This window comes from Nelumbo nucifera, chromosome 5 (assembly GCF_055504915.1).
Source record: "Nelumbo nucifera cultivar China Antique chromosome 5, China Antique-T2T, whole genome shotgun sequence".
Classification (NCBI taxonomy): domain Eukaryota; kingdom Viridiplantae; phylum Streptophyta; class Magnoliopsida; order Proteales; family Nelumbonaceae; genus Nelumbo; species Nelumbo nucifera.
The window spans coordinates 63,266,689-63,280,887 of record NC_142653.1 but is presented as its reverse complement, the minus strand read 5'-3'; the positions used below and the strand labels follow the sequence as shown (position 1 = coordinate 63,280,887).

General features: G+C 38.6%; 1 non-coding gene across 1 annotated transcript; it reads left to right on the top strand.

The window, feature by feature from the left end:
- Window positions 1–2,606: 2,606 nt before the first annotated feature.
- Window positions 2,607–2,713, top strand: LOC148791689 (small nucleolar RNA R71). The gene has a single exon (XR_016076848.1). It is a non-coding gene; the product is annotated as a small nucleolar RNA R71 (small nucleolar RNA).
- Window positions 2,714–14,199: the final 11,486 nt, after the last annotated feature.

Below are 14,199 nucleotides of genomic sequence, written 5' to 3'. Positions count from 1 at the left end.
TTTAAGAACCCTGTCAAGGTTAGCCAAACACAGATCAAATGAATCACCAGAAACAGAAAAGTCATCCATGAATACCTCCATTATGTCTTCAATCATGTTAGAGAAAATGGCCATCATACACCTCTGAAAGGTAGCTAGTGCGTTACACAACCTGAAAGGAATTCACCTATAAGCAAAAGTTCCATATGGGCATGTAAAAGTGGTTTTCTCTTGATCCTCTAGAAAAATGAAAATCTGGTTATATCCAGAATAGCCATCTAGAAAGTAATAATAGGTATGACCTGCAATTCTTTCCAACATCTGGTCAATAAAAGGAAGAGGAAAATGATCTTTTCAATATCTGGTCAATACACACACGCCATCCATCAACTACCCGCTTAGAAATAAACTCACCATCTTCGTTTTTCACAATAGTCATACCACTTTTCTTGGGTACACACTGAACAAGACTGACCCAAGAACTATCAGAAATAGCATAGATAATACCTACATCAAGAAGCTTAACAATCTCTTTCTTCACCACTTCCTTCATGTGCGGGTTCAATCTTCTTTGCCTCTTAGCTGTGGCATGAAATCCATCCTCCATGTGAATCCTGTGCATCACAATAGAAGGGCTAATACCATTTATGTCAGAAATTTTCCACCTAAAGCCTTAATCCTACACCTTACCACATCTAACACTTTTTGTTCCTTATTCGACAGCTTGTTTGAGATAATAAGTGCCAAGGTATTATCATCTCACAAGAATGCATACCTCAAATGTGATGGTAAAAGTTTCAAGTCAAGCTTAGGTGGCTGCTCAATAGAAGGAGGAGTGGGGTTAGCACTTCTTACTAGTAATTCAGGTTTAGCAAAAGGTTCAGTGTCACAAGCATTTCCATCCACTGCATCATCTTCAAAGTCTTGTTCTAACTCACTAACTTGACATACTTCTTTCACACATGAATCAATCACATCAATTCTCATACAAAGTTCTTCCTCCATAGGATGCTTCATAGCCTTGGACATGTTAAACTCCACTTTGTCATCACCAATTCAAAGGGGTAGTTTCCCTTCATACACGTCAACCAAAGCTTTCCCTGTGTTTAGAAACAGTCTGCCAAGGATCAAGGTGCAATCACGATCCTCTTCAAAATTTAGCACAACAAAGTCCACAGAAACTATGAACTTGTCCACTTTCATAAGTACATCCTCAACCATGCCATGAGGTTTCTTGATGGAATGATCCGCCAGCTGCAAAGTCATCAAGGTAGGTTTCACTTCTCCAAGACCAAGTTTCCTAAAAATAGACAAAGGCATCAAATTAATGCTAGCACCTAAATCACACAAACACTTAGGAAACTTAATGCTACCAACCACACATGGAATTGTAAAACTCCCTGGGTCTTTCAATTTGGCAGGCATCTTGCTGGTAATGATTGAACTGCATTTTTTAGTCAATGAAACGGTTTGGTCATCTTCCCATCTCCTCTTATTAGTGATGATCTCCTTCAAAAATTTAGCATATTGAGGCATTTGGGCAAGAGCCTCAGCAAAAGGAATATTGTTGTTCAGTCTACTACTTCTTCAGTCTTTGAGGAAAAGGGATTCGTGTGACATGGGGTGAAGGTTGGGCATTAGAGTGGTTCCCCTTGTCACCTTGGTTCTCCTCCGACTTATCATTGGTTTCTTCATCATAGATTTCAGCATTGGTTGATGGACTCTCAACATCTGTACTTGTCCTCTTACTTTGCACATCTTGCTTTGGCTCTAGCACTTTCCCACTCCTTAGTGAAATTGCTTTGAGCTGCTCCCTTGGATTAGTCTCAGTGTTGCTTGGTAAATTACCTTGGTTCCTAGTCGAAACAACATTGGCTAGTTGGCTTATTTGCACCTCCAAGTTGTGAATTGAATACGAATGGTTCTTTGCAATTTGATCAAATTTAGCTTCCATCCTTCTCTGGGCCTCATCCTGGCTGCTCATCTTGCTACTCATCATGTCCATAAATTTATCCAGCTTGGCTTCAAGAGAAGCTGATCTATCCTGCTGAGGATGTGGCTGGAATCTTGGTGGTCCTTGCTGTCTAGGCATGTTGTTTTGGAAACTAGAACTGTCAGCATTGTTGTTATTGCTATTCTATGAAAAATTGGGGTCATTTCTCCATCCTGGGTTATATGTGTTGGAGTAAGGGTTGTTGACCTGCCTTCCTTGGAATTGATTCCCCACAAAATTGCATTGCTCCATAAAATTTCCACCTGCAAAATTAAAATTTTCAACACAACGGTCAGAACTAACATGACATATACCATTACAATACTCACAGATTGGTTGCATAGAATTGTTGATGGTGTTGGCTTGCACGACCATGGTGCCCAATTGCTTGAGTAAAGTTGAAATTTGAGCCTGTAGGGATGCTATGGAGTCCGCTTCTAATTTGCCTCCCTGTCTAGGTGGATTTAGCCGCTCGGCTGGCCACAAACAATTATTAGCTGCCATTTCCTCTAAAAGATTAAAAGCAACATCTATAGTTTTCCTCATCAAGGAACCTCCTGCAGCAGCATCAATAGTATCTCTAGTAGTGCGAGTGGCTCCATTGTAGAAAGTCTGAATCAAAAGTCCCTTAGGTAAGCCATGGTGAGGGCAGCTTCTCTGCAAATCCTTAAATCTTTCCCAAGCCTCGTATAGTGATTCATTCTCAAATTGCTGAAAAGTAGTGATGTCTTTGATAATCTTTGCGGTTTTAGCTGGGGGAAAATACTTAGCCAAGAAAGCCTGTGCTAGCTGTGCGCATGTGGTTATGGAATTTGATGGTAGAGAATTTAACCACACTTTAGCTTTATCCTTCAAGGTGAAAGAGAAAAGCCTAAGCCTTATAGCATCATTTGAAAACTCCATTGTATTTGAAGGTATCACAAATTTCCAAGAAATTTGCAATGTGAGCATTAGGATCTTCATTGCCCACGCCATAAAATTGCACCTTGATTGGATCATTTGGAGTAGAGCTGGCTTAATCTCAAAGTTATTGGCATTAATGTTTGGCCTTGCAATACTCTGTTGTGCACCATGCAACCCAGGCATAGCAAAATCTCTAAGAGTTCTCTCATTATCATGTCGATCTGCTTGGTTACCTCCATTATCCTCCGCCATCTCTCAAAACCTTCCTTGCTGAGCTTTCCTGTTTTCTCTAACAAACTTCTCGATTTCAGGTCTGAAAGGAAGAAGCTCGGGTTGTGAACTTCGAGTTCTTCGCATACATCGAAACACTACCTAAAGAAAGAATGCAAACAAACAAAGTTAGCAAAAATAAGGACTGCGCTTTAAATCAAGAGAAACTAAATTAATTATGGTCTTAAATAAAATTCTTTCCCCAGTAGTGATGCCAAAACTTGACCGCTATCCGCAAGAGTACGGAGTCGTGCAAGTAATATAGTAAGGAATGCAGAATCGTTCCCACAAGGAATGAATTATTTAGCCACCTACTAATTTCTTCTCAACTTGTTTAAAGCAATAATCAATTTGGGTTTGCGATTTAAGGAATTTAAACTAGCGCTACTAAATTAGCAAATTAAATGACAAAAACCAGTAATTTGAACAAAATCAATAACAAAGTTGCTAGGGATTAATCCTATCACGATCATCAAGATTCAATATCAATAAAATCTCACGAGTGTTGTTATATTCTAAGGTGTTTCCTAAAAGCACTAGTCGATCTTTCTCAAGAGTCGATTAGCTAAACCTATGTTCAATTAAATGGAATTACAATCAATGAATTCTCATTCTTTCAGTCGAAATCCTCTTTGCATATACACAAGCTGTTAATACACCTACAAGGAAATCCTACCAACAAATGATATCTCTACTTAATTATTGGTCGAATAAGGGTTATTAGTTCCACCTCAATTATCATCTCTCAATGAATAATCTTGATTAAAGAACGAATCATTGGTAATCAATCAATAATAAGTAATAAGCACAAATAACACAATATAACAAGAACCTCATCGATTTTATTAATGAATGAAAATCAATGCATGATCAGGTATTAATCCCTAACAATAGAAACTTAGCCCCTCATGATGTAATTAAGAACAAGCAACATCTCAATATCAAGAGTAAACATGATGTTACAAGAGAAAAAGAAAGTATCTTGCAACCGATCTCTCAATCTTGGCTCAAGAATCTTCAATCTTGTCTCCGCCCTTGTTTTCTTGTGTTTTCCTTTTTTTTCTTCTCTTCGAATTGAGTGTGCTTCCTCCAAAAGATCTTCTCCTCCTCTCTTCTTCTCCTGTTTTTTTTTCTTCAAGGGTCTGAACCCTAATTCTTTCTTTTTCCTTTCTTTTTATACCTTTTCTCTTCAACCTCCTTTCCTTCTCTAAAGCTAGCCGCCTTTGGAGCCTCCCCTAGGCTGTGGACTAGGCTACTATTCTTAGTGGGCCGAACTGCAGTTGGGATGTTCTCCCTGATGGGCCGAACTGCTGTTCTCCCATAAGGTTTCGGTTGGGCTGCAGTTGGGTGTGGAGCTTTGCACTTTAGTCCCTGATCTTTATCAGCTTGACCCAAATTGGCCCAGAACTTTCATCTTTGATGGTTAGTTACCTAAAAAGTGACAAAACATCCGAATGCATTAAATTGACTCATAAATACCCAAATTAACCATAGAATCTCAACAATTAAGCCTAAAAACACCCCAAATTCTTATGAATAACTTAAGCTTATCATCCCCTCACCGCTAAAGGGGTGAGGAATGCTTTTGATGTCCTTCAAATGTATATGCCATATGCCTCCTTGATCATGGAGGACGAAATTGGAAAATAGTATAGGCAACGGATTCTCCCTTTGTAAAGAGAAGGGAGTGAGGTAGGATGGCTGATTGGCCCAATCACGCTTGAATTCCTCGACTTGCCTTTCTTCTTTGGTGCCCTCTTTTACTTCGCTTTGCCTTTCTTTCTCCTTTTTTCATTCCATTGGTCATATTTCCCCATGTGCAAAATTCTGATAAAAGGTATCTTGAGGAGTTCTTGAGTTTCCACTTTAGCATTGTGACTGGGTTTTACTATAGTCATTCCTCATCGAGATGGGTCTATATGAAGGGAAGAGTATATAGCATATACATAAGAATCACATGTTCAAGCATAATATATTTTCACTTGATCAAGGTTAACTGGCTTAGGGAGATCTTCATCATCCATTCGGTTTAATATGAGGGCTCCTCCGGACAAACACCTCTTTACAATATATGGGCCTTCGTATGTAGGGGCGAACTTGCCCCTAGTGTCTTGCTGATTTGGAATTGTTCCATGAAGGACCAGATCACCAAGTTGTATATCGCGCGGATGGACCTTCTTATTAAAAGTGCATGCCATTCGCCTCTAATAGGCCTGTACATGTGTCAAGGCTGTCAATCGAGCTTCATCCAAGAGTGCCAACTGCTCATATCACTTTCTTGCCCATTCAACTTTTGGGATTTCTACTTCTAGCAAGATTCTTAAAGAAGGTATCTTAATTTTTGTGGGGAGCACTGGTTCCATAAGATATACTTGTGAGTAAGGGGGTGCCCCAGTTGAGGTACGGATGGAAGTTCTATATGCAAGTAATGCAAAGGAGAGCATATCCTGCCAAGACTTATGAGTGGGGGACATCTTCTTCAGAATTTTTTCTATGTTCTTATTTGTTGCTTCTACTGCACCATTCATTTGAGGGCGGTATGGAGAAGAATGAAACTGCTTGATCTTGAATTGGGCACACAACTCTTTAATTTCTCTATCAACAAAATTATTTCCATTATCAGACATGATCTCATGTAGGACCCCGTATCTGACGACGATATGATTGCAGATGAATTATACCATTTTCTTCATTGTGGGATGAGCGATGGTCATTGCCTCTATCCATTTGGTAAAATATTCAATAACCACCAATACAGACTTGTGCCCGTTGGCAGCAGGCTGAAGAGGGCCTATTATGTCCATACCCCAAACAAAAAAGACCAAGGAGATGTGAAACAATACAATTCCAATGATGGTGCATTAATCTTGTTACTGAACACTTAATAAGCCTGACACTTTCTGACATGTTTGCAGCAATCTTCATCCATTGTTATCCAAAAGAAACCCATTCGAAGGATTTTCTTAGCTAACATGTGTCCAGTCATGTGGGGTCCATAGATTCCGCTATGCACCTCTTCTAATTTCTTTTGCACCTCCATCTCATCTAGGCACCTCAACCGTGATAGTCCTGAGGACTTTTTATACAAACCTCCTGAGATAGAATAAATTGGCTACCTAATTGATACGTTTAGAACTACACTAGCAAGTGCACTAGCTGATCAAGTAATATACTGATGAGTAAAGTATCGTTCCCACGAGGATTAATCCAACAACTACTCGTACTTAATTTGCCTTATGTTATCTGATAATCCGAAAATTAATGAATTATTTCCTAATTAGCTAACTATCCTAGATGCTCTCGAATTAAACCACCCTAACTGAATGGAGACATTAATTCACGAAAACTCAATTGATCGTAGAATCAGTTCATTAATTATCTCATTAAACTATCCAACCGGAGTTGATTTCAGTTATGGGTTGGCGATTTCCTTATTGTTATGAACAATCTCTTTCGAGCACATGCCAATCTATCTACAAGTAATAACCCTTATATCTCTATCAAGAGTTTAATTACTGTAGATGCATTAAAAGATAAGAAAATCGAATGATATCAGTTCTTGCTGAATGAATGCCAAACGAATCATGTAAATTATCTATAAGATACAATCAATTCATTCCCTTGATCAGCTAGTCCGATTACCTAAACCCTTTCTCAAGCAGTATAAGTAATCTCAAGAAATAAGAGCAAATCGGCCAAAATTACTCTTAATATTGAAAACCCTAATCAATAAATCCCAATAACTGAATAACTATCAATCGGACTAGCTTGAAAGATTGATCACAAAACTTAAATAACATCAATCATGATTCGCATGGTAGAAAGAATAAAAGATTCAAACAAAAGAAAACCCTAGTTGAACCTATGTTATCGAAATCATTGAATTAAAGAAGAAGACAACCTAAAATTTCTACATGAAATCTCGATCTCCTCTCCAATTCTCCTTTGGCAGCCTTGTGATCTTTCTCCCAGCACTTCTCCCTTTGTTCTTGTGATAAGAAGTCAAACCCTAATTTCTTCCTTTTATTTTTCTTTTATAATATTTCTTGCAGCTTTAGAGTCCTACTCCTCTTTGAACTCTGCTAAAATTAATCGCCTCCTGGAGCCTCCCAGATAACATGCGGCTGTGCCTCTATTCTCCTAGGTTGAAGTGCTTCTTTGCAGCAATATCACCATGTCTTCATGCTCTATCAACCCCAAACTGTTCTAAACTCCTATTTTCCTAAAATTCAGCTCAATTAGGGCAAGAACCATTAAAATTTATCATAAAAACTATATATGAGATAGTAAAAACAATGTGTAACATACACACACATCAAATACCCCCACACTTAAGCTTTTGCTTGTCCTCAAGCAAAGATAATAATCATAAACTGGCCATTCCCCCAAATTACTCCTATCTATCACATGAATTCTGGGATGAGAATGCGTTAAGTGATCGGAAATCATACACAAGTATTCTAATTCATCCCCATGACAAGCCACTCTTACCACATACACAAGAACGAAGGAAGAGAAGAACATGAGATTGTTCATGCTCCAGCACTCAATTCCATTCAGTATATAGTAGCTCCTTGACCGCCATGACTAACCATCACATCGAGTTTGATCTTAACTCCTGTCAATGCACTAACTTGAATATCCAACTACATTTTTCCCCCTTGAACCTCAGCTGCCATCGTGAAAATTTATTATTATATATATATTTTTTATTTTTGTTTTTTTTCACTGTGAGTGCATTTTATGCTCCATCTCACAAGGGTCATAGGCTAGAGGCAGATAGAACATTACTCATATTCCAAGTTGCTAGTTTTACTATATGACTTGAAACAACGGAGTTGGCACTGAACTCATATCATGAACCGCTAGTTTTACTATTCAATTCATGACAGCGGAGTAGTTCGGACTTTGTCCTCTTTTTCTCAACTGCCAAAATTTATTCATGCATTGACAGATCATGATGTTCACCAAATGCTCGAGTGTTCATTAAAACTTCAATCAAGTACAACTATACACACAAATAGAATTAGTGTTGGTCATGATGAAAATCCTATTCGACTTACTAATCCTCATATATTATGATAAAATTGAATAAGTCATAGAAACAAATTATAACACTTACGAGTAATTTTCCTCAAACTTCATCATATTCTTTCTTGTGAATTCACTTTATAGACAACAATTAATTTCGAGGAGCTTACCAGTTTATGCGGCCTATCAATGCGTCTATGTATGCAGGTGCATAACTATAGCCTCCCCCACACTTATTATGAACATTGTCTTCAATGTTCATATTGATAAAGCACGAAGATGGTTTATAGCAGTGTAGAAAGAAGGAACTCAAGAATATAAGGGAATTCAGAGAACTTCCCTGAACAACTTTCGGAAATATGAAGGGGCTCCTTTGTCATGGACCATCTAGCTGCTAAGGATCAAAAAGAACTAGGAGCAGAGAATTAACGGCAACTAGGAGTTTTTTTTTATCCTTAAAGTGAAAAAGGGAGTAATCAATGAAAGTAAAAACCAGAAATCATAAAAAAAAGAACTCTACTGATACGGAAAAAAAGAAACTACTTATTGACATTGGGTTGCCTCCCAATAAGCACTTGTTTTTTGTCTGAAGCTCGACATTCCGGTGTGATCAATGATCATCTAGGTATACAGTTAATGGGGTAGGCAATGCTCCATCCACTATATATGGTTTGAGGCGCTGACCGTTGACTTTAAATGTGCCTTGTGTTGGGTGCATTACCTCTACAGCTCCGTGAGGAAAAATTTGTGATATGGTGAAAGGTCCTTACCACCTCGATTTCATTACCTGGGAACAACCGAAGGCGTGAATTATATAACAGTACTTGCTGTCTTACTCATGAGACTAAAAATTATCATATTTTTATCTCCAAATATTCAGTCCTTTATACTGAATTAGTACTTAATTGGACTCATTATTCTTGTATTCTGGTTCAGGGCATGAAAGAAGGCATTAAGAGAAAAGCAAGGCAAATCGGATGATTTTTCACAGTTTCGGCACCATTCAGTAATTTGGGCCTAACTATCGTATCCGAGCTCCGATTGGGCTGATTCAAGACTCACTAGAAATAGAAGAGAGAAAGCTACAACTTTCGTGCTTTGGGATTTCATAGATTCAGCATGCATTGAGGTCAAATCTGGGCCTGTAGTCAGGGCAAATTTGTAGGATGGCCCAATTCGCAGCAGAAGCCCAACTTGTAGAGAAGCCTTGCAGCAGCCCAATTCGTAGAGGAAGCCTAATACGAATGCAAGAACAATAAACTGAGAAGAGTCCTATCAGATTTAAATTTGTGATGTAATCCTACAAAGATAAAGAGATTGAGATTACTAGATAAGAGATAAGAGTAGGATTAGATTAGGACTTTCTATTTTTGAAAGATAAACTTCAAGAAGGAGTTGGAGACCACCCCCTCCCCTCTAAGCTATATAAAGGGATGGGGGGCGGACTAGAGAGGTATCAAGAAGAAGGCAGAGGTCAATCAATCAACAATTGAATTAATCAATTACTGAAGTCTCTCTGAAGTGAATCAAGAAGATTATCATGAAACTTTAAGAAGAAAATCAGCAAATCAAGAAAGCTTTTAGAAGGAGGTGGCGACAAGAAGAAGTGGAGATCTCAGCACCATGGGCGAATTCATGAGTTCTTTCTTTCCTCTTGTTTGCTTTATTTCCTTTATCATGAACTTATTTGTTTTTAGATAGGACTGTGGAAAGCCTAACCATGATAATGAATATATTTTTATCATTATGATTTATCCAAGATCGTGATTTCCATATAGTCTATGAATTATTTGCTTAATGCGATTAGGAGTGGCCATCTCTTAATTGATTCGGTTTATATGAATGAATTGGGAGAGGAATTTATATATTCGACCACATAATTCATGGTGTGAATTGAATGGTATATAGGGATATATACACATGATTCATTTGAATATATGAGTTTTTCTTGCACTTAATGCATTCCTATCATTGAGAACTCTAGTCGAGGGATCGAGGGGTTAGTTGATAGAAATAGGTTTAATATATCTTGGGAAAGAATATTAAATAAAATTGGGAAAAACTTCAGCTTATGGGAATGACAAATGATCTTGGTTAATCGCATCCATTAATATTCATTAGAATGGTTAGGTGGACCAATGGTCCTAGCGATTTCACTCATTGCATATTCGGTTATTGATTGCCTTTGCTTTTATTTTGTTTTTCTATTTTTATTTTCAGTAGTTCTTACTCTTAAATCTGAATTTCGATTGTCCAAATAATTAGGGAAGACTGTAGTTATAATACTTATTTTGTTAAATCCCCGTGGGAACGATATTTTTATACTACTTGATAACTAGTGCACTTGCTAGGGTTATAATCATAGCTATCACCTACCTGAAAGTCACGCCTCAATAAATTCTTGTCATGCCATTGTTTGGTTCGTTCCTTATATATCTTGGCATTCTCATAAGCTACAAGTTTGGCTTCATCCATCTCATTGAGTTGCATCCGTCTCTGTGCACCTACGGCCTGCAAATCAAAATTCAATAACTTCATGAACCAATATGCTTTATGCTCAAGTTCAACGGGTAGATGACATGGTTTGCCAAAATCCAACCTATATGGAGACATGCCAATAGGTGTTTTGTATGCAGTTCTATATGCCAACAATGCATCATCTAACTTGACAGACTAGTCTTTTCTTGAAGAGTCTACCGTCTTCTCCAATTTTTTTTTTAATTCCCTATCAGCTAATTTGACTTGGCCACTGGTTTGAGGGTGATATGGGGTTGCTAATTTATGCGTGACACCATATTTTTGCATCAACCTTTCAAATTGGTTGTTGCAAAAATGAGTTCCCCTATCACTAATTATGGCGCGTGGTGTGCCGAATCGAGTGAATAGCATTTTACGGAATTTGACTACTCTCCTAGAGTCATTTGTGGGTAAAGCCATGGCTTCCACCCATTTGGACACATAGTCGACAACAACTAGGATGTATTTATTTCCAAAAGAATTTAGGAAAGGTCCCATGAAGTCATTACCCCATAAATCAAAGATTTCACATATTAATATGTTAGTAAGAGGCATTTCATTGTGTCAAGAGATGTTACCTTTCCTTTGGCATTGGTCACATGCGGACATATACCTATGAGCATCATTGAATAAGGTAGGCCAATAGAAACCTGATTGTAGCACTTTGACTGCTATGTGGTTGGCTCCAAAATGGCCTCTTGCTTCTCGATCATGGCAATATCAAAGCATTGACTCGATCTCTTCGTCGGGGACACATCTCCGAATGATCTGATCTGCACAAAGCTTATACAGAAAGGGGTCCTCCCACAAATAATGTTTCACATCAGAGAAGAATTTCTTCCTTTGCTGATATGAAAGATTAGGAGGGAGGACGTTTCCTACGAGAAAGTTGGCAAAATCAGCATACCAAGGGGATGTATCTACCTGAATTGAGTAGAGCTGCTCATCGGGAAATTCATCTCGGAGGATGCTCGTGGTCTTCCCTCCCAAATCTGAATCCTCTAACCGGGAGAGATGGTCTACGGCAAGGTTTTCGGTGCCCTTTTTATCACGAATTTCAACATCGAACTCTTGGAGCAACAAGATCCACCTAATCAGCCTTGGCTTTGCATTCTTCTTTGCAAGTAGATGTCTGAGTTCTAAGTGATCTGTATACACAATAACTTTGGACAAGATTAGATAAGAGCAAAATTTATCAAAAGCAAAAATTACTGCTAGTTGCTCCTTTTTCGTCGTGGTGTAATTCTGTTGAGCTCCATTCAAGGTCTTGCTAGCATAGTATTTTGGCTGGAAATTTCTATTCACTCTTTGTCCTAGAACAACTCTAACTACTGAATCACTTGCATCGCACATCAACTCAAAAGGGAGTGTCCAATCCGGTGCTACTATGATCGGTGCATTAGTTAGCTTATCTTTCAAGATATTGTATGCTTCTAGGCATTCCTTTGTAAAATTGAAAGGCACATTTTTTTGTAATAGATTGGTCAAAGGCTTAGCTATCTTGGAGAAATCCTTGATGAACCTTCTATAGAATCCTGCGTGCCCCAAGAAGCTTCTCACGGAATGGATAGATGTTGGTGGTGGTAATTTCTCAATTGTCTCCACCTTAGCTCTATCAACCTCGATCCCTTTTTGTGAGACCTTGTGTCTAAGTACAATACTTTCTTGCACCATGAAGTGACATTTTTCCCAATTTTGCACTAGATGAGTTTCCTTGCAATGCTTGAGTACTTTTTCCAAGTTATGTAGACATGCACCAAAGGAAGAACCAAAGACTAAAAATTCATCCATGAAAATCTCCATAAACTTCTCCACCATATCAGAAAATATAGCCATCATGCACCTCTGAAATGTTGCTGGAGCATTGCATAATCCGAATGACATCCTCCTATAAGCAAATGTGCCATAAGGACAAGTGAAGGTGGTCTTCTCTTGATCTTCGGGTGAAATCGGAATTTGATTGTAGCCTGAGTATCCATCAAGAAAATAGTAGAACTCATGACCAGCTAGTCTCTCTAACATCTGATCGATAAAGGGTAGAGGAAAACGATCATTGTGTGTGGCGTCATTTAGTTTTCTGTAATCGATGCACACTCGCCATCCGGTAACCATCCTAGTCGGTATGAGTTCATTCTTCTCATTCGGCACCACAGTCATGCCTCCTTTCTTCAGTACTACTTGGACAGGGCTTACCCATGAGTTGTCTGAGATCGGGTAGATAATACATGCATCTAATAGCTTGATGACCTTTGCCTTCACCACATCTTTCATGTTCGGATTCAGGCGTCTTTGGGGCTGAACCGTGGGCTTGCATCCATCCTCCATCAGGATTTTATGAGTGCATATGGATGGATTGATACCCTTGATGTCTGCTATCTTCCAAGCTAGAGTTGTCTTGTGTTCCCGCAGCACCTGTAACAATTTTTCCTTCTGCAAGGGAGTCAAGGCTGATGAGATAATCACTGGTAGAGATGATGGTGCTTCTAAGAAGGCATACTCCAGATGTGGTGGGAGTTGTTTCAGCTCAGGGGTGGGCGGCTCTTCAATTGAAGTCTTGCTTTTCGGCATTGAGGGTCTGTCCAAGCTCTCCAACTTGATGAACCTCTTTCCTTGAAACTGAAGATTAACATTCAGGTATGCTAACATGCTCTGAATTTCTTCATCGTCTCCAATTATGGCTTCTCCTTCTTGTATGCATGACTCAAGGGGATCGACTGACCTATTGACTAGAAAACACCCACCAACCACATAGTCAATAACATCTATCATATAACATGAATCATCACTAGATGGTGCATGTTTCATAGCATCAGACATCTTAAAAATTACTTCATCATCTTGAATCCTAAGGCTTAGTTATCCTTGTTGGACATCAATCATTGCCTTTCCTGTAGCTAGGAAGGGTCGCCCTAGGATAAGTGGGACGTCAGCATCCTCTTCCATGTCTAATAATATGAAATTCATGGGAAAAATAAATTTATCAACCTTAACAAGCACATCTTCTATAATTCCCCTAGGATGCTTGATAGACCTGTAAGCTAATTGCAATGCAACTCTAGTAGGTTGGGGTTCACCCAACCCTAATTTCTTAAAAATCAAATAGGGCATCAAATTTATACTAGCTCCTAAATCACACAATACCTTATTTATCTTTAAATTGCCTATAGTGCAAGGAATAGTAAAACCCCCTCGATCTTTTAGTTTTTGAGGCAGCTTATTGAGAAGGATTGCTGAGCATTCTTTATTCAATGCGACTGTAGCCATGTCTCCCAATTTCCTTTTGTTCACTAAGATTTCCTTAAGGAACTTTGCGTAATGTGGAATTTGGGCTAAGGCATCTGCAAAAGGAATGCTAATATGTAAACTTTTGAAAATTTCAAGAAACTTACCGAATTCCTTTTCCATTTTGTGTCACTTAAGCCTATTGGGAAATGGTACTTGTGGATTTTGGCTTGTCTCCTTCCTTGAATCCGACTGCTCTTCCTCCTTCTTTTTGGTCTCTAGAG